The 18955-nt window shown below is 54.7% G+C and overlaps 1 protein-coding gene across 2 annotated transcripts in view; it reads left to right on the top strand.

Moving 5' to 3' along the window:
* RPTOR (regulatory associated protein of MTOR complex 1) overlaps nucleotides 1-18955 on the top strand; it is a 342586-nt gene that overhangs the window by 93939 nt on the left and 229692 nt on the right. Inside the window, exon 1 of one of the 2 annotated variants that reach the window (XM_070060173.2) lies at nucleotides 18306-18460. The exons of the other annotated variant lie outside the window; for it this stretch is intronic. The gene's annotated coding sequence lies outside the window, so the exon portion shown is untranslated. Of the gene's footprint in view, nucleotides 1-18305; nucleotides 18461-18955 lie in introns of those variants that run through there. 2 annotated transcript variants of the gene reach the window in all.

Here is an 18955-nt window from a genome sequence, read left to right as displayed (position 1 = left end):
GTGAGCTCAGATCACGGAGAGCAGCCGCTGCAGGCTCCTCACCCTCACTCCACCCGCTGTCACTAGCGCTGAGCCGCGTGGCGCGTTCACTCTCAGAAATACAGCAGCCACCGTGAACAGAGGGGAAGAGGAGGGAGTGCTTTTGCCTGGGGGGAGGATGAGTGTCCCTTCAGGATGCCCCTCCGTCAGGACTGACCTGGGCGGGCACCCTGCCTGCCAGCCCTGTGGGGGCCACCTGCTCTCTGAGGCAGCCAGAGGGGCTCCTAGCAGAGCCTGGTTCTCAGCCCACGCTGTTCTGAGCAGTCCCTGGGCAGGAGGCCCCGGGGACGCACCTCGCCCGGTCAGGTCCCAGAGCCTGGGTGGGCCGGCGCCTGCTGTGCTGACTGGCCTGGCCTCCCCTGCGGGCAGAGCTGTCTCCTGCTGCCATTGCTCTGGGACAGGGTGGGCATGTGAGACTTGGCCCCGTGAGAAGCTCCTGGCCCTGTTGAGATTTGCCCTTCCACTCCCGAGATACGTAACCGTCAGTGCACATGTGGGGTTGATGGGGAGCTGAGGCTTTGTGCCCGTGTGCCAGGACCGTCACTTCCTTCCTGGTGCAGGCCTCGCCCGGGGCACTTGCTGACAAGTCTCCCAGCCTCCTTGCCCTGGCAGAGGAGAGTCCGGCCCCTGTCGTTAGCAAGACTTCAAGGACATCGCCCCCCACCTCCGGCCCTGTAGCCAGGGAGTTGTCTGTGTGTGTGATGAATTGTGGGTGAGCTTGAGGACTGAAGCTGCACTCACAGGTCTCACCTGCACCGCGGGGCCTGTGATACAGGGTGCAGGTGCCAGGGTGAGGGCTGGAATGCTGGCTCCGGCGGGGAGAGCAGAGGGTGGGACGCTGGGGGGAGTGGAGCAGGAGCCCACCTCACGAGGGGAGTTTAAATTTGCAGGCAGCCACGTGGGCAAGTGCCAGGCTAGGGAGGTCAGCAGGGACGGCCACGTAGAAGTTTCTGTGGTGCCTGGTGGCATTTTACAGGGAGACTTTCTCAGGGGTGTTCATGCCGAATTTGTGGGCTCCCCAAGGCTTCTGCACAGCTCCCCCTGGAACGTCAAGGGTTTGTTAGTGTGACAACTAGTAGGTATTTAAAAAATGATGTGGAATTCTTATAAAATTCACAATTTAAAATGTACAATCCAGTGGCTTTTAGAATGTTCTAGAAGCATGGTTGTGCAAACCATTGCTCCCGTGCAGTTCCGGAATATTGTGGTCACCCCATCGGCAGTCAGTGCCCCTGCCCCTTCCTCCAGGACCTGGTGGCCACCAGTTGCGGCCTCTAGCCTACTCTGAATGCTTCGTATAGATGGCCTCTCAGGTCATGCAGCCTTTTGTGCCTGGGCTCTTTCCCTTGGCATGATGCTTTCCGGTCCCTCCGTGTCACCGCACGTGCCAGTAGTCCAGCCCTCGTTAGAACTGAGTGGAACCCACGGTGTGGCTGTGCCCCATCGTCAGTCTGCACGCTCTGCGGAGAGATGTCTGGGTGGCTGCAGCTGCTTGCTATCCTGAACGTGCTGCTGTGTGCACCGGGTGTGAGTTCTTGTCTAGACCTAGGTCTCCGGCTCTCTCGGTGTGTGCTGGGAGTGAGTTGCTGTGCCAGGCGGTAGCCCTGTGTTCACCGTTACAGGCGCTGCAGGAGTTCCATGGTGGATGTACTGTCTTTCCATCCCTGCTGGGAGTGTGTGAAGGTTCCATGTCCTTGCCAACATTTGTTGTTTTCTCTTTCTAGAAATTACCGTTATTGTGGCTGTCCTAGTAGGTGCGGGTAGAATCTCCTTGCTCTTTTGATTCTTTTCATGAACTTATTGGCCATTTGTCTATTTATTTCTTTTCTTTTCTTTTTTTTTAAGATTGTATTTATATCTTTGAAAGGTAGAGTTACAGAGAAAGGAGGAGAGAGAGAAAGAGAGAGAGAATGAATGAATGAATGAATCTTCCATCCACTGATTCACTGTTCCAAATGGCTGCAACAGCCAGGGCTGGGTCAGGCTGAAGCCAGGAGCCCGGAGCTTCATTTGGGTCTCCCACCTGGGTGCAGTGACCCAAGGACTTGGACCATCTTCCGCTGTTTTCCCAGGCCATTAGCATGGAGCTGGATTGGAAGTGGAGCAGCCAGACTTAAACAGGCACCCATATGCTTCCTGGGCAGATGCTTTATCGACTGGCCTTTTCTTTATTTTTATTTTTTTTTTTTTAAAGAATTATTTGTTTGTCTGATAGAGTTACAGAGAGAGAGAGAGAAAAGCAGAGGCAGAGAAAGAGAGAATCTTCTGTCCACTGGATTGGAAGTAGAGTGGCTGGGACTCGAACCAGCGTCCATATGGAATGCCAGCACTGCAGGCTGTGGCCAGCCTCCTGTCTGTTTGCTTAGGAGAAATGTCTGAGTCCTGCCTGTGTTTTAGCTGGGTTGTTTCTTGTTGGAGTTGTTGGTTCATAATGGAGGCTTTTAAGCTGACTAAGGCATGATTTTTGTTGTGAGGACTGTTTCCCAAATATTATGTTCAGTGTCAGCTGAGAGCCTCATAACATGTAATTCTTAAAATCGTGTTTTGTTTCTTAGATTTGTTTCATAAAAATTTACTAAGAGGTCTGTGACTACACTGATAAGTGCTCCATGTGATTCCTGTGTGTTTGCGTTAGGTGTGTTTTGGTTCCACAGAGCACTGGTCCACTCACTTTATTGTGTGGTAGGAGAGCTCCTGTCAGGGTCACTGCCTGCAGGGCTGTCCAAGCCCTGGGACCCTGTGAAGTCCGGGCCCAGGGTAGACGGGGGGCTCAGCAGTGGACAGAGGTACCTTTCTACCCCAGTGCCCCGTGGCTGTGGGCTTGGGCCTTGGGTGCCTGGCCTGTCTACCCTGAGGTCATTGTTGCCTTGCCCTGGAGTTCGGTTCTGCACCTCACCGTGTATGGCTTTCTGTTGTGGTCGTTTCTTGACACATCTTGGATGACTAGTCCCCAGGGCCCCTCAGGATCCAGACCCTCCCTGCACCCATGGAGTGCACGTGCTGGTGGTCTCCTGGCTCTGGCTCCCTGCTCACCACAGTACTTGCGTGATTTTCAAAGTTAACTTTTTCCCTGACAGTATTTGTTTACTGGGTGGCCAGGCTGCATGGCCAAGATCAAGAGGTGGATAGATAAGTGCCACCCAGGGAAAGGAGAGCCTGTGGTTAGAGGTCCCCGAGAACAGGTAGCATGGCCCCAGGCTCAGGTGGTCAGCCCCCATGGCCAGGGAATCCACGCCACAAGCCACCCAGGCGCATGGCTGCACATACTGCACTTTGGGCTGCAGCAGCAGGAGAAAGCTAGCTACGGCAGAACCAAGGGAATCTGGGAAATCTGCCTGCCAAGACCACCGTATCCGCGTGAGTGAGGACAGGTGTTTCCATCAGGTGCGCCCAAAGGTGCAGGCAGCATGAGGAAGGGGGCAGAGAGCCAGACTGGCCCAGCTGCCTCGTGTGACCGGCCAGACCGTGGAGCGCTTCTGCAAGGGGGAGGCCCCCGCGGGGGGACTTGAAGCAAGTGGCTTGTACCAGGAAGTTCTTCTTTTAAAGAGCTGTTCGTTGTCTTGTAAAGTTGCCCTGGACCATATAATATGTCCTCAATGGAAGCTGTCTTTTTGTATGAGTTTTAGTTATTTGTTTTACAAATGAAAATTTTAGCCTAATTCCAATAAAATCTAAGGAGAGAGCACAATCAAGGAGAACTAACTCAAGATTTGAGGAAACCAAAAGAATCTGAGTGTTCATGAAACTTTGAAAGTAAATTAGAAAACCCATGGGAGATACATAGCTTTCTAAGGAAATAAGTGACCTCTGGAAAGATAAAAATATCAAATCAGTATACATAGAAGAAAGAATGTTACTTGCTTTCCCTTCCAGAAGGTTTCAAACTTTGAAGGTACACAAAATCAAAATTAAGACTCACTTCTGGGCCCAGTACTGTGGTGCAGCGGGTTAAAGCCCAGGTCTGCAGTGTTGGCATCCCATATGGGTGCCAGTTCAAGTCCCGGCTGCTCCTCTTCCCATCCAGCTCTCTGCTGTGGCCTGGGAAAGCAGCAGAAGATGGCTCGAGTCCTTGGGCCCTGCACCCATGTGGGAGATTCGGAATAAACTCCTGGCTCCTGGCTTTGGATCGATGCAGCTCTGGCCATTGTGGAAGTGAACCTGGGAAATGAACCAGTGGTTGGAAGACCTCTCTCTCTGCCTCTACTTGTCTGTAACTCTGCCTTTTAAACAAACAAACAAATAAATAAATCTTTTTTATTTTAATTTTTTTTTTGACAGGCAGAGTGGACAGTGAGAGAGAGAGACAGAGAGAAAGGTCTTCCTTTTTGCCGTTGGTTCACCCTCCAATGGTCGTCTCGGCCGGCGCTGGAAATCTTTTTTTTTTTTTTTTTTTTTTTTAAAGAAGTCCCATTCTTTTTGCAGCTCTGTAGTTGCTTGTTTTAATTTGAATGTGTTTTTATTTGTTCAGTTGGTAAGAGAGAAAGGGAGTGTCTGAGTGGCGGCTGTGTTAGATTTGAGTAGGCCTGCCTCAGGCCCTTGTTCGGGCTGGTGGACCTGAGTAGGACTGGAGAGGGTGTGGGTGGCAGGAGCATGTCTGGGCAGGGAGAGGGAACCCATGTCTTGAAGCTCTGTGACTTGTCCTGCTGTGTTTCCTAGACTCCTGTCTTGGTCTAAGTGTTGGTTTTTGGTGGCCGGGACAGCTGGCTGACTTGCTTTTTCACATCTCAGAGCACTCAGTGAGTGTGCAGAGGATGTACAGGGAGCAGCAATGGGGCTCTCCATTTACTGGGGCAGCCTGGGCTGGGTCTGTCTGGCCGCCACTCTCACTGCAGCCGGCCCGTCTGGAGGTGTAGCCAGGAACGGCGATGCCCAGAGGGGCTCCCTAGAGGCGGGCTCCCTGAGCTCTCGCTGGGTAGAGGGCTGCCCCAGCCCGAGTATTTTACAGTGAGTGTGACGCTTGATCTGTCTGTGTTTAAAGCTGCCACCCTGCTTGCTAGTCACTGGATTTTTGTCTCATTTGCTCTTTACTTTTTCTTCTTTCTTGACATTATGAATCAACTTTAAAATTTTTCCCTTTTCTCTTCTCTTTCTGTCAACGTTTGAGTGTATTTAAGCTCTGGATTTGTTAGTGGTGGGGCACATGCGCTGTCCCACTTTCCCGACATCGCAGGAGTCCTGGAACATGGTACCGCGGCACTCACCCTCCCCCTGGTGGCGTCACTGTCGTGCGCTGTGGCTCTGCAGGTGTTTTAAGCCCCGGGAGACAGTGTTATTCAGACTTCTCTGTATTCCCTCCTCCTCCTTCAGCCTGCAAAGCTTGTTACTTTTTGTGGGAAGCTGCCCCAACAAATTGACTTAGTATCTCTTTGTCTGAATTTAATTTTTTTAAAAAAGACTTGTTTATTTATTTGAAAGTCAGAGTTATATGTACATATAAAGAGGTCTTCCATCTGCTGGTTCACTCCCTAAGTGGCTGCAATGGCTGGGCTAAGCCAGGCCAAAGCCAGGAGTCAGGTGCTTCATCCAGATCTCCCACATGGATGGCAGGGGTCTAAGTACTTGAGCCGTCCTCCTCTGCTTTCCCAGGCCATCAGCAGGGAGCTGGATTGGAAGTGGAGCAGCTGGGACTCAGCCATTGCCCATGGACGCTGTGTGGCAGGTGGCAGCTTTCCCCACTGCACCACAACACTAGACCCTCTATTTAATTCTTGGAGACTATTTTTGCTGAGTATAGAATTCCATATAAACACACACCTCTCAGTTGGGAAGTATTTTCTCCTTCAAGCTTCTATAAGTCTTTTTTTTTTTTTTTTAATTTATTAATTTGAAAGGCAGGGTTATAGAGAGGCAGAGGCAGAAAAAGAGAGAAAGAGAGAGAGAGAGAGAGAGGTCTTCCATCCGCTGGTTCACTCCCCAAATGGCCCCAACAGCTGGAGCTGCGCCGATCCGAAGCCAGGAGCCAGGAGCTTCTTCCAGGTCTCCCACGCGGGTGGACCGGAAGTGGAGCAGCTGGGACTCTCACTGGCGCCGTACGGGATGCCTGCTCCACAGGCGGCGGTTTTTCCTGCTGGAAGTCTCAGAGGGGACCTTGGCTGTGCCCTGCCTTTTGCCTCCCTCCTGGCTGGCTGGAAAAGCTTTCCTTTGGCTTGCACCATTTTACTGGGGTGTTCTCGGAAGTGACGGTCTTCCTGTTTACCTTTTATGGTGCTGCTTCGGCCTGTGGGTGGTAGAGTTACAGAGAGGGAGGGAGGGAGGGAGGGAGAGAGAGAGAGAGAAAGAAAGAGAGAAAGAGAGAGAGAGAGAGAGAGGTCTTCCATCTGCTGGTTCACTTCCCAAATGGCTGCAATGGCTAGAGCTGGGCCGATCTGGAGCCAGGAACCAGGAGTTTCTTCTGGGTCTCCCACATGGGTGCAGGTGCCCAAGGACTTGGGCAGAGGACTGGATGGAAAGTGGAGCAGCTGGGACTTGAACCAGTACCCATGTGGGATGCTGGCACTGCAGGCAGTGGCTTTACCCACTGCACCACAGCACTGGCCCCTGTTTGGTGATTTCGATTACGTCACTGGACACTGGTTCTGCACAGCTCCGCCTCTCCTCTCCTTCCGGGGCTCCAGTTGGAGTGCTTTTCAGCGTCTCTGCTGAGATCCAGGTTAGGCTCTGCTTGGAGCTTTCCCTCTCCGCTTCTGTCGGGACGACTTCGTGCTGACCTGCCTCACCACAGTCTTTGTCCTGTCTGCTGCGCACCCACCACCAAACTCGATCCTGGTGTGCTTGTCCATCGTTTCTCGAGGATTCTCCATCCGTCCAGGTCTCTGGTCAAAGTGTCCACTTGCCTCTTCTTTGGGACACCTTGGCTCTTGGCCCCAATACTCACGTTCCCTCTGAAAGTGTGAGTGGTCCGCATGCTGGCCTCAATGCAGCTGTACACTGGGTGCCGTTCAGCTGGCCACAGGCCCACCCAACAGGGGGTCTGAGTCTTGTGTTCTGCATAGTACAGAAGGTCACAGCGAGGGAGAGAGAGCGTGAATGAGAGTGAGAAAGAGAGAAACAGAAAGAGGAAGAAAGATCTTTTATCTGCTGGTTCACTACCCAGATGACTGGGCCAGACTGAAGTCAGGAGCCAGGAACTCCATCCGGGTCTCCCACATGGCCTCCCTTGGGCTGTCCCCTGCCACTTCCCCAGGTGCATTAGCAGGAAACTGGTTTGGAAGTGGAGTAGTGGGACTCACATGGGCACTGTGACATGGGATGCCGGTGTCACGAGTGGTGGCTTCACCCATTGCAACACAGTGCCCACCCCGAGGAGTCTGAGTCCTGTGGTGGAGTGCCAGTGGTGGCGTGGCATCCTGAGAGGGGTGCTATGTCCTGGAAGAGGCCCCCAGGGCCATCTTGGAGCACCCCATGAAGAGACATCACACACCCACTCACACACCCCTTGAAGACACGTCACACACCCACTCACGCACCCCTTGAAGAGACGTCACACACCCACTCACACACCCCTTGAAGACATGTCACACACCCACTCACACACCCCTTGAAGACACGTCACACACCCACTCATGCTCATCTTGGAGGACACCATGTAGACACCACACACCCACTCACGCACACCTCGAAGACACATCACATACCCACTCACACATAGAGGACAGCAGGTGAGATTGTAGCCGTCGGTGGTTCTGAGAGGGGAAATTGGACTGGGAGAGCCCCTGATCATGTAGAGCAGCAGTTTTATTTATTTATTTATTTATTTATTTATTTATTTATTTAGATAGATAAATTTTTGACAGGTAGTGTCGCTCCCCCTCTTCACGGAGGAACGACACTGGACCCTGCGCTGTTCTTTTGTCTGCTCGGCCCTTCCCGGGTTTGCTGCTGGTTCTTCCTGGGTTGGCTGCTGTCCCTCCACCTCTGTGGAAGGGCGGCTCCCCCTGCCACTTTCCCCACTTCCGCGGGGGAGCGGCACACCGCCGGCCGGCTCTCTCGGGGGCTGCTCAGATGTTATTCGGATGTTCCCCTTAGATGTTCCTGGTGCATGTTGTCTCTCTCCTCGATAGTCCTCTTCCACCAATCCCAACTCTGCTACCCACACGCCGAGTACGCTGCTCTCCTCCAATCAGGAGCAGGATCAGCTCCTGCAGGTTATAGGTCGAACTGGAGGCAGCTGTGTAAAAGTTGTTTACTCCTCTCCCAGCGCCATATTGTGGGAGAGCAGATGCATAGAATAAGTCTTAATTCCAGTAACTTAGTCTAGTCCCAGTTGCTCCCCACAAGGTAGAGTTACAGACAGTGAGATAGATAGAGAGAAAGGTCTTCTTTCCGTTGGTTCACTCCCCAAATGGCCACAGTGCTCAGAGCATCGTCGATCTGGAGCCAGGAGCCAGGAGCCAGGTGCTTCTTCCTGGTCTCCCAGGGGGTGCAGGTGACCAAGCACTTGGGCCATCTTCTGCTGCTTTCCCAGGCCACAGCAGAGAGCTGGATGGGAAGAGGAGCAGCCGGGACTAGAACCGGTGCCCATGTGGGATGCCGGCACTGCAGGCGGAAGACTACCCTGCTGTGGCACGGCGCTGGCCCCGAGGAGCAGTACTGATCTCTGTTGCTTATTACTTCTTATGTAAAGGTAATCATGAAAAATGATAGACATATTTGAATACTCTATAGCAGCTCTTTCAAAACTAAGGAACAGCCGACGAGTCCAGGGAGGAGAGCACGCGTCACCATCGAGTGGGCAGTGTCTTCTCTCAGTGACCAGAAGAAGACGTCACTCACAATCCTCAGCATCTTAGGTCCTGTGGGAAAGCGGCATCTGTTTTACAGGATTATAGCTGCACCTTAAAGAAGAAAGTATGCATTGATTTGAAAGGCAAGGTGGGAGAAGCGGAGTGGGGAGATATCTTCCATCTGCTGCTTCACTCCCCGAATGGCCCCAACAGCCGGGGCTGGGCCAAGCTGAAGCCAACAGACAGGAGCTCCATCTGGGCCTCCCCGCTGTGCAACAGGAACTGAGAGCCCTTCAGGCATCGCCTGCTGCTTCCCGGGCACGTTAGTAGGGAGCTGGAGCAGAAGTGGAGTAGCCAGGACTTGAACTGGTGCTCTGAGGTGGGACGGCGGCTTAACCTGCTGCGACGCACTGCCTGCCCCAGTCTCACCGCGCTTGCCCGGTAGGCACCAGCAGCGATCCTTAGCCCTGCTAATTGGGCTCGCAAATCCACAGTCAAAACAACAGATCTAGAGGGGCACCAGAGTCTGCTCTGTTCTCAGCTTTACGTGTTTCATGTCTTCTTAAATCTCTCAAAGAGCATCCTCTCTTCCCTTTTATTTAATATGCTATTCTACGAGCCTTTTTCCCGGCAATTTTTAGATGTCATTTACATGCAGCAAAGCGCACAGATCTTAAGGATTTCGCTTGATGAGTTTTGACAGTGGCGTAGTCTTGTTTAATCACTACTCGGAGCAAGATAGGGAACGTTTTGATCCCTTGAATTCTCTCGCCCTTTTCCTGTCGGCTCTTCCTGGCTGAGGGCAACCATCTTCCGCCTTCTGTCGTCGTCGTAGGGCCGTTTTGTCTTTGTTTGTGGTCGTACACCGATGATCGCACGCTGGCTGCTTTCGCTCTGCGGAGTGTTGGGGGACCCGTCCGTCTTGTGTGTGCCGGTGGCTGGCTGCCTTTGACTGCTGAGCCGTCTGGTTGCGTGGCTGCGCCAGCATCTGCTCACCCTGCCGCAGGTGTTGGCCACTGTGTGGGCGTGTGACTGCAGGTCGGGGAGTGCATGTTTCGGTGTTGTCTTGCAGGCAGCCCTAAGCTGACAAAAACGACAGACGTCGTCGGTTTCTCGGTGCAGTCAGGCAGTCTGCAGAGCAGTCCTGTTGACAGTTTCCACAGGTGCTCTGGGGACTTGAGTACATGAATACTGGGGGGTCTGGTTCCCCGACTTCCTCTTGCCTCACGTAGCGCTCGTGCTGTGATGGAGCAGGGATGCAGTGGGACCCAGGCACGTGCACATTTGTCTTGTAGGAGCAGATGTGTGCGGCTCAAGTGCTGATCCTAGAAACCACTTCACCCATAGCAGGCCTGACAAGTCCAGGGGGCTCGCACCTTCAGAACCACGTCTGGCCCTGCCCCGATCACGGCCCTGTGTCTTCCCAAGGACACTGTGCCGGCTGGGCCATGTCGCCCCTCTTCTGTGGGTTGGTCCTATGTGTGTGCACGTGTGGACCGCGGCTCTTGCACTGTCTCCCTGAACTTGTGTGCTGTGTAGCGCCGTGCCACGTCAGTGTCGGGGTTGATCGTGGCTGCTGAGTCCAAGGTGTGTCTGTTCCCTGATGACAACAGAGGGCAGGCCCAGGTGGGAGGGCCCTTATGTGGGACTCCTTCCAGGGCTGTGCCTGGAGGCCTTCCTGGGAGTGGAGTGGGAGCAGGTGGCTGGGGCAGGGGCAGTGTCTGCGGGGGGCGCCCCCTGCAGGCTGCACCCCTGCCTGTAGCATCCTGCGGAGAGTGAGCTCCCCGGGGCCTGGCTCCCTGGCTTCTGAGAGGGCGTGCCAGGCTGTCTGCCCTCGGTGAGCCCCAGCACCAGCACGTCTAGTGTGGTTCTGTTGTTCCCATTCTGCACAGCAGAAGTGAAACCTGAGACCGTCGTCCGCATGCCCGGTACTGGTTTTTCGCTCCAGCTCTGGTTTCACCTTTTGGGGACCCTGAGCTGATGTCCCCCCCCACCCACCCCATTCCCGAGCTCCCCCACTCCTAGCCACTGTCCTGAGTGCACCTGCAGCGGCGGCAGAACTCTTGTCCCCGTGAGGCTGGGGGGTGCCGCTCTCAGCTGGGGGAGCTCAGTGGTCGGTGTCGCTGTCCGCGGTGGTGTGGGCTGCTCCCTGCTGTGCGTGACACACAGTCCCAGGGTTCCTTTGCTTCAGAGGACCTGGAGTTTTTCTTCCAAGGTGAAATGGCTTTTATATGTTTTATGTCCAGAATGTGGATAAGGGCCGGCGCCGCAGCTCACTAGGCTAATCCTCCGCCTTGCGGCGCCGGCACACGGGGTTCTAGTCCTGGTCAGGGCGCCGGATTCTGTCCCGGTTGCCCCTCTTCCAGGCCAGCTCTCTGCTGTGGCCAGGGAGTGCAGTGGAGGATGGCCCAAGTGTGTGGGCCCTGCATCCCATGGGAGACCAGGAGAAGTACCTGGCTCCTGCCATCGGATCAGCGCGGTGTGCCGGCTGCGGCGGCCATTGGAGGGTGAACCAACGGCAAAAAAAAAAAAAAGGAAGACCTTTCTCTCTCTCTCTCTCTCTCTCTCTCACTGTCCACTCTGCTTGTCAAAAAAAAAAAAAAAAAAAAAAAGGAAAGAAAGAAAAAGAAGAATGTGGATAAGGTTTTCATCTGCATTATTCTTCAAAAGGCACAAAATTGTGGTTTTTCCCCTGAGTTGTTTAGAGCTAGGTTTTTTTTTTTCCTGTCTGTACTTTTTCCTATTTCTCTCTCTTTTCTTCCTGCTTTTTCTCTATCAATTAAAATATTTGAAAGAAAACTACTGAAATTGCAAGGCAACGAAGTTATCTGTTTCTGCCTCTGTGGACTGAGGGTGAGTGGCCCTGCTGTGTCTGCCCAGGGTCTCTGCAGGCTGCTGTCCCCCATGTCCTGCCCCTGCCCAGGGTCTCTGCAGGCTGCTGTCCCCCATGTCCTGCCCCTGCCCGGGGTCTCTGCAGGCTGCTGTCCCCCCACATCCTGCCCCTGCCCGGGGCCTGTGCAGGCTGGTGTCCCCCCACGTCCTGCCCCTGCCCAGGGTCTCTGCAGGCTGCTGTCCCCCCACGTCCTGCCCCTGCCCGGGGTCTCTGCAGGCTGCTGTCCCCTCACGTCCTGCCCCTGCCCGGGGTCTCGGCAGGCTGGTGTCCCCCCACGTCCTGCCCCTGCCCGGGGTCTGCAGGCTGCTGTCCCCCCACGTCCTGCCCCTGCCCGGGGTCTGCAGGCTGCTGTCCCCCCATGTTCTGATGAAGTGGTCTCGGCTGCTGCACATCAAAGCCTGAGGTGCTTCCTGGGGAGAGCGAGAGGTGTTAGAAGCTAATTGAACGCACTGCCTAATTACTGGCGTCACATCCTTGTTTCCTTTTAGAAATTTCTCCTTTGAAAATGGTATAAAATATCAAGAACTTTCAGAAAATCTTACTGGGATCTAAGGAAGACGTCTTGCTTGTGCAAGACTTTATTTATCTCTCTTGGTTTTCTACAAGAGAGAAATAACGAGCTGGGAGGAATAGCTTTTTCCCACCAACCCCCAAACCATCCATCACCCCTCTTCCCAGCTCATTTGCACCTGAGCACCCTCGACCATCGCAATTCCCCTCAGCCCCCTGGTGGGCTTGTGGCTGTGGGGAGACCCTCGGGGAAGAGGTGTATGCTCTGTGGCTTTCAAGTGCAATCCCAGAGTCTGCCAGTTGGTACTTCCTAAGAAATGGCCTCCTGTGCAGTTGCCAAAGTAAGCCATTTCCATGGTTCTCTGTGCCTCCCTGCTTGGAGGGTGGGAAGACTGTTGCTCCCTCCCCTTCATCTGGCCTGCCGGGGCCCCAGAGATGGGGATGAGAAGAGGAGTGGACAGACCACTCAGATCAGAAGACGGGGATGAGAAGAGGAGTGGACAGACCACTCAGATCAGAAGATGGGGATGAGAAGAGGAGTGGACAGACCACTCAGATCAGAAGATGGGGATGAGAAGAGGAGTGGACAGACCACTCAGATCAGAAGATGGGGATGAGAAGAGGAGTGGACAGACCACTCACATCAGAAGATGGGGATGAGAAGAGGAGTGGACAGACCACTCAGATCAGAAGATGGGGATGAGAAGAGGAGTGGACAGACCACTCAGATCAGAAGACGGGGATGAGAAGAGGAGTGGACAGACCACTCACATCAGAAGACGGGGATGAGAAGAGGAGTGGACAGACCACTCACATCAGAAGACGGGGATGAGAAGAGGAGTGGACAGACCACTCACATCAGAAGACGGGGATGAGAAGAGGAGTGGACAGACCACTCAGATCAGAAGATGGGGATGAGAAGAGGAGTGGACAGACCACTCAGATCAGAAGATGGGGATGAGAAGAGGAGTGGACAGACCACTCAGATCAGAAGACGGGGATGAGAAGAGGAGTGGACAGACCACTCAGATCAGAAGACGGGGATGAGAAGAGGAGTGGACAGACCACTCAGATCAGAAGACGGGGATGAGAAGAGGAGTGGACAGACCACTCAGATCAGAAGACGGGGATGAGAAGAGGTGTGGACAGACCACTCAGATCAGAAGACGGGGATGAGAAGAGGAGTGGACAGACCACTCACATCAGAAGATGGGGATGAGAAGAGGAGTGGACAGACCACTCAGATCAGAAGACGGGGATGAGAAGAGGAGTGGACAGACCACTCAGATCAGAAGACGGGGATGAGAAGAGGAGTGGACAGACCACTCAGATCAGAAGCCCTGGCCTGACTGCCGAGTGTGTGGCTGTGCTGAGTCTAATCACGACACTGGTCAGAGAGGGGCAGGCGGGGCCGAGGACGGAAGCGAGCCCACCTGGTTCAGTGAATGTGGGCACTTTGCTAGTTGCTACGGGTAGAAAAGTAAGAAGTACTTCCTGCTAGCAAAGAACTCCAATCTTAAGAGGGAAAATGGCGTTAGCGCATACACACCTTCATTCAACAGGTGCTCATCAGGTGTATGCTGCGCCTCAGCCTCTGAGCAAACGCAGCACGACGCGGCCCTGTCGTGGGTGCCAGGCAGCGCAGCACCCAAGAAGCCAAAACCAAGAGAAGCGTCTGAGGCAATGCAGGGCAGGGGCCGGTGCTGTTGCAAGTGGGTCAGCCTGCCACCTTTGGCGCCGACGCACCATATGGGCACTGGTTCACGTCTCGGTGCTCCTTTTCCAGTGCCTCTCTCTGCTGTGGCCTCAGAAAGCAGCAGAAGATGGGCCAAGTGCACGGGCCCCTGGAGGAAGCTCCTGGCTCCTGGCTTTGGATCGGCTCAGCTAGATCGGCTCAGCTCTGGCCATTGCAGCCATTTGGGGAATGAACCAGCAGACGGAAGACCTCCCTTCCCACCCCCACCCCCCATAACTCTACCTCTCAAATAAATACTTTTTTTTTTTTTAAAGGAATGCAGTTCAGGGGCCAGTGCTGTGGCGCAGTCGGCTAATCCTCTGCCTGCGGCGCCAGCATCCCCTATAGGCGCCAGTTCGTCTTGGCTCCTCCTCTTCCAATCTGGCTCTCTGCTGTGGCCTGCAAAAGCAGCACAGGATGGCCCAAATGCTTGGGCCCCTGCACTCATATGGGAGACCTGGAAGAAGCTCCTGGCTCCTGGCTTTGGATCAGCTCAGCTCTGGCCGTTGCGACCATTTGGGGAGTGAACCAGCAGATGGAAGACCCCTCTCTCTCTGTCCCTCTCACTGTCTGTAAATCTACATCAAATAAATAAAGATCTTCAAATCACTGCCTGGCAGGCCCTGCCTTCCCTGCCAGGCCAGCAGCGCTGTCGTGAGTGCACTGCAGGTCAGGGCAGCAGCTGCTGGCCGTCCACTGCCGTCTCTGCGGTCAGGGCGCTGCTGAATTGGAGCACACATTTTCTTTCTTTCTTTTTTTTTTTTTTTTTTTAGATTTATTTATTTTTTATTTATTTGAAAGACAGAGTTACAGAGAGAGGTAGGGCCAGAGAAAGAGAGAGAGAGAGAGAGAGAGAGAGAGAGGTCTTCCATCCTCTGGTTCACCTCCCAGATGGCTGCAACGGCCAGAGCTGAGCCGATCCGAAGCCAGGAGCCAGCAGCTTCTTCTGCAGGTACCCCAGGATCGGACCCTCCTTTGCTGCTTTCCCAGGCCATCGCAGGGAGGTAGCTTGAAAGTGGAGCAGCTGGGACTCGAGCTGGCGCCCATACGAGAGGCTGGCACTGCAGGCAGTAGCTTTACCTGCTACGCTACAGCACTGGCCCCTCATGCCATTTTCAAGGTTTGTTTCTCTTAGCTGGGATGAACAGAGCTGATCGTTACCAGTGTTTTCTCCCGCTGTAGAGATGTGTGTGGGAGTTCTGCGGCTCCGTGAGCCCTTCCTCGTGTGGCCTGCACCCTCTGGACCCATGGCCTTTGCTTGGCGCCGTCTCTTGGGGCCAAGATCACAAGCCAGCGACAGGCGAGAGATTTTAACATTCGTGCAGGTTCCACGGGGCAGACATGAGGCTCCTGCGTCTGCTTTATGCCAGTAGAGAGGTGGTTTGGAAGGATTTTCGTGATGAGTGCTGCGGTCAGGCCTATGTACCTGCATGCGTGATGCGGTCAGGCCTGTGTACCTGTGTGCGTGGTGCGGTCAGGCCTGTGTGCGTGGTGCAGTCAGGCGTGTGTACCTGTGTGCGTGATGCCTTCAGGCCTGTGTACCTGTGTGCATGGTGCGGTCAGGCACGTGTACCTGTGTGCATGGTGCGGTCAGGCCTGTGTACCTGTGTGCATGGTGCAGTCTAGGCCTGTGTGCATGGTGCGGTCAGGCGTGTGTACCTGTGTGCATGGTGCAGTCAAGGCCTGTGTGCATGGTGTGGTCAGGCGTGTGTACCTGTGTGCATGGTGCAGTCAAGGCCTGTGTGCATGGTGTGGTCAGGCGTGTGTGCCTGTGTGCATGGTGCGGTCAGGCCTGTGTGCCTGTGTGCATTCCCACCTGAGACCACTCCTGAAACGGGTCAGCCTTTCTACACAGTCACTTCAGTGGGGAAAGCCTCAAGGGTCTGCCATTTTGCCGACAACAGAAACGCCTTGAACAGGGCGACCTTCAGGGATCTGGAACCAGGGAGGACCCATTCCTTTCAGCTTCTGGGTTCACCCCTTCCTCTGCACTCCCAGCCCTTGGGCTAATCCAGGGTCTTTATCCTTAAGACCCGCTTTCTGCCGTCTTGCCTGTTCGATTTCTGAACCTGCCTAGTGTCCGTCCGCCCAGAGCCCGGCTGCGGCACTTGCTGTGGCTCGATGTGTTCTGTCTGCTCCCTCTGCTCCACAGCACCTCCTGCCTCTGCCAGGCTGTAGCATTTCTGTCTGCTGCCGTCAGTGTCGCTCCCTGGCAGGCGCCACCTCTGGGAGGGCGGGGTTTGGGGCCAGTTGCGCTGTGGAGGCATCCTCAGCTCCTGGGCAGGGCTCTCTGTGTGCACTGTCCATCTGTGGACAGCAGGCTGCTGTTGTTGGAAGGCGCCCGCCCCTCCTCCGGCCTCACTCCCTTCTCTCGCCCGTTTCCCTTGCTTCTCTGCCAGCAGAGCAAGTTCTGCTCAGTGGGGGGCGCAGAGACGGACTGCGAGCTCGGACTTAACCTTGCTTGACTCCTGTTGGCGGGGGAGAGGGGAGCCATGGAACTGCCCAGTGTTTCCCCTTCTGCTTTGCTGTCTCCCGAATCCGTTTTCCTTTTTCTTCCATTTTTCTGAGCCAGGCCACGTGCTGCCTCCTGTAGGCTCTCCTCTGACCTCCAGCCCCAGGCGCCAGGCCCCTTGGGGTCCCGGGGGCTGGTGCCGCCCTCCCTGTCTCTGCTCAGCCTGGCTGCATTTTCACAGGAGCCCCTGGCTGCGGCTGCTTCTCTCATCCCTCCCAGTACACAGCAGGAAGCTTCTAATGTGTCTTCATAATCAAATTTAAGGGAGAGAAAGGGGGGAGAGGGGAGAAGGGAGGATGGGGGGGGGGTCCTGCAGAGGCATGTCGGCGGGATCAGATGCTCTGCAGTTACTGGATTCTCTCCTCCTGATGCTCCTTCGCCCTCCTTGCCGGGAGCACGGGTAGAATCCTGCAGCTCCAGTCATGTTAAATAGATTGGGATTCTTCTACAAGAGAAACTTAAGAAATGAGGTGGTGAGCGAGCCTGCTCATGTAGGGAGCTATTCTCAAAAATCTCCGAAGAATGTGCGAATGGAAGCTTTGCACAAGCCGTGGAAGTGAGAGGCCCACCCAGACAGTGACCCGCTCTTCAGGCCAGTCAGCTTGCTGGGGCGTCAGCCACCCCACTGCCTGCGGAGCTGCGTTCTGGTCTTTGAGGTCAGCGTGAACGGCGGCGAGGAGCACTGCGGGGTCTGAAACGCCTGTGCAGAGGGCGGCCCGCGTCCTGCCTTGGTCCCCCTTAACTTCAGACATGTGGAAGGATGGCCCGCGTCCTGCCTTGGTCCCCCTTAACTTCAGACATGTGGAAGGATGGCCCGCGTCCTGCCTTGGTCCCCCTTAACTTCAGACATGTGGAAGGACGGCCCGCGTCCTGCCTTGGTCCCCCTTAACTTCCGACGGGCAGGAGGGCGGCCCGAGTCCTGCTTTGGTCCACGCTTAATTCAGACATGTGGAAGGACGGCCCGCGTCCTGCCTTGGTCCACGCTTAATTCAGACATGTGGAAGGACGGCCCGCGTCCTGCCTTGGTCCCCCTTAACTTCCGACGGGCAGGAGGGCGGCCCGAGTCCTGCTTTGGTCCACGCTTAATTCAGACATGTGGAAGGACGGCCCGCGTCCTGCCTTGGTCCACGCTTAATTCAGACATGTGGAAGGACGGCCCGCGTCCTGCCTTGGTCCACGCTTAATTCAGACATGTGGAAGGGCGGCCCGCATCTTGCCTTGGTCCATGCTTAACTTCTGACGGGCAGGAGGGCGGCCCGCGTCCTGCCTTGGTCCCCCTTAACTTCCGACATGCGGAAGGACGGCCCGTGTCCTGCCTTGGTCCACACTTAATTCTGACATGTGGAAGGACGGCCCGTGTCCTGCCTTGGTCCCCCTTAACTTCTGACGTGCGGAAGGACGGCCCGCGTCCTGCCTTGGTCCCCCTTAACTTCCGACGTGCGGAAGGGCGGCCCGCGTCCTGCCTTGGTCCACACTTAATTCAGACATGCGGAAGGGCGGCCCGCGTCCTGCCTTGGTCCCCCTTAACTTCCGACGTGCGGAAGGGCGGCCCGCGTCCTGCCTTGGTCCACACTTAATTCAGACATGCGGAAGGGCGGCCCGCGTCCTGCCTTGGTCCCCCTTAACTTCAGAGCCTCTGTAGCACCAAGTCCTTGGCTGAATTCCAGGAATTCTGTCATGCCTCGACCCATGGCCTCTTTTAAAAATACGCTCATTAGTCGATTGATTGATCTTTTTTATTTTAAGGGCCAGGTATCACAAAAATAGGGTTTTGAGCAGATCCCTGCTAAGAAGTCTGTTTCAGATTCAGATAAGGAAGCGCGGGAGGGGCCCTGGTCCTCCTCTGTGTCACTGAGGGCTGTTACACTCACTGTGTGAGGACTCCATTTGGCTGAGACTTACAGGGAAATGACGGTGGCCGGGGTCGTAAGTGCTCTAGCCTGGCAGGGTCCCCGAATTCCTCCGGGTGTGCCCTTCCGTGCGGGGCCTCTGTTCTCATAGTTACCTCATCGTCCAGAATGGCAATTAGAGCTCCAGCCACTGCTTAGGTAAGGTCAATTCTTTGAAGAATTTTTTCCCCCTTATCAATGGCTAACATTAGAAATTTTGTTTAATTTATTTGAAAGGCAGAGAGAGAGAGTGTGTGTGTGTGTGTGTGTGGAGTTAGCTCTCCATTGCTGAGTCACTTCCCATATGCCTGTAATAGCTGGGGTTGGGCCAGGCCAGAGTCAGGAACTGGGAACTCGGTCTGGTCTCTCTGTGGGCAGCAGGGGCCTGGCTGCATTCGCCAGCAGGTGCTGGAATTGTGAGCAGAGCTGGCACACGGACTCACATGTCCCAAGCCATGTCATAACCTCTACTCCAAATGCTTGCCCCCAGCGATATTTCTTGAAAGTTGCAACTGGAGATGATTATGCCTAGTGAAAGAAGCCAGACCCAGAAAGAAAAATATGTGTTTTCTCTGATCTGTGGTAGCTAATATAGAGAACAGAAAAAACATCTCTCCGTGTATCTGAGCGAAACGGACATCGTGGGAGTTGATT

The sequence above is a fragment of the Oryctolagus cuniculus genome, chromosome 17 (assembly GCF_051225735.1).
Source record: "Oryctolagus cuniculus isolate XC-2025 breed Fujian yellow rabbit chromosome 17, ASM5122573v1, whole genome shotgun sequence".
Taxonomy (NCBI): Eukaryota; Metazoa; Chordata; class Mammalia; order Lagomorpha; family Leporidae; genus Oryctolagus; species Oryctolagus cuniculus.
The sequence above is the reverse complement of the archived record's forward strand: the minus strand, read 5'-3'. Positions and strand labels throughout refer to the sequence as shown.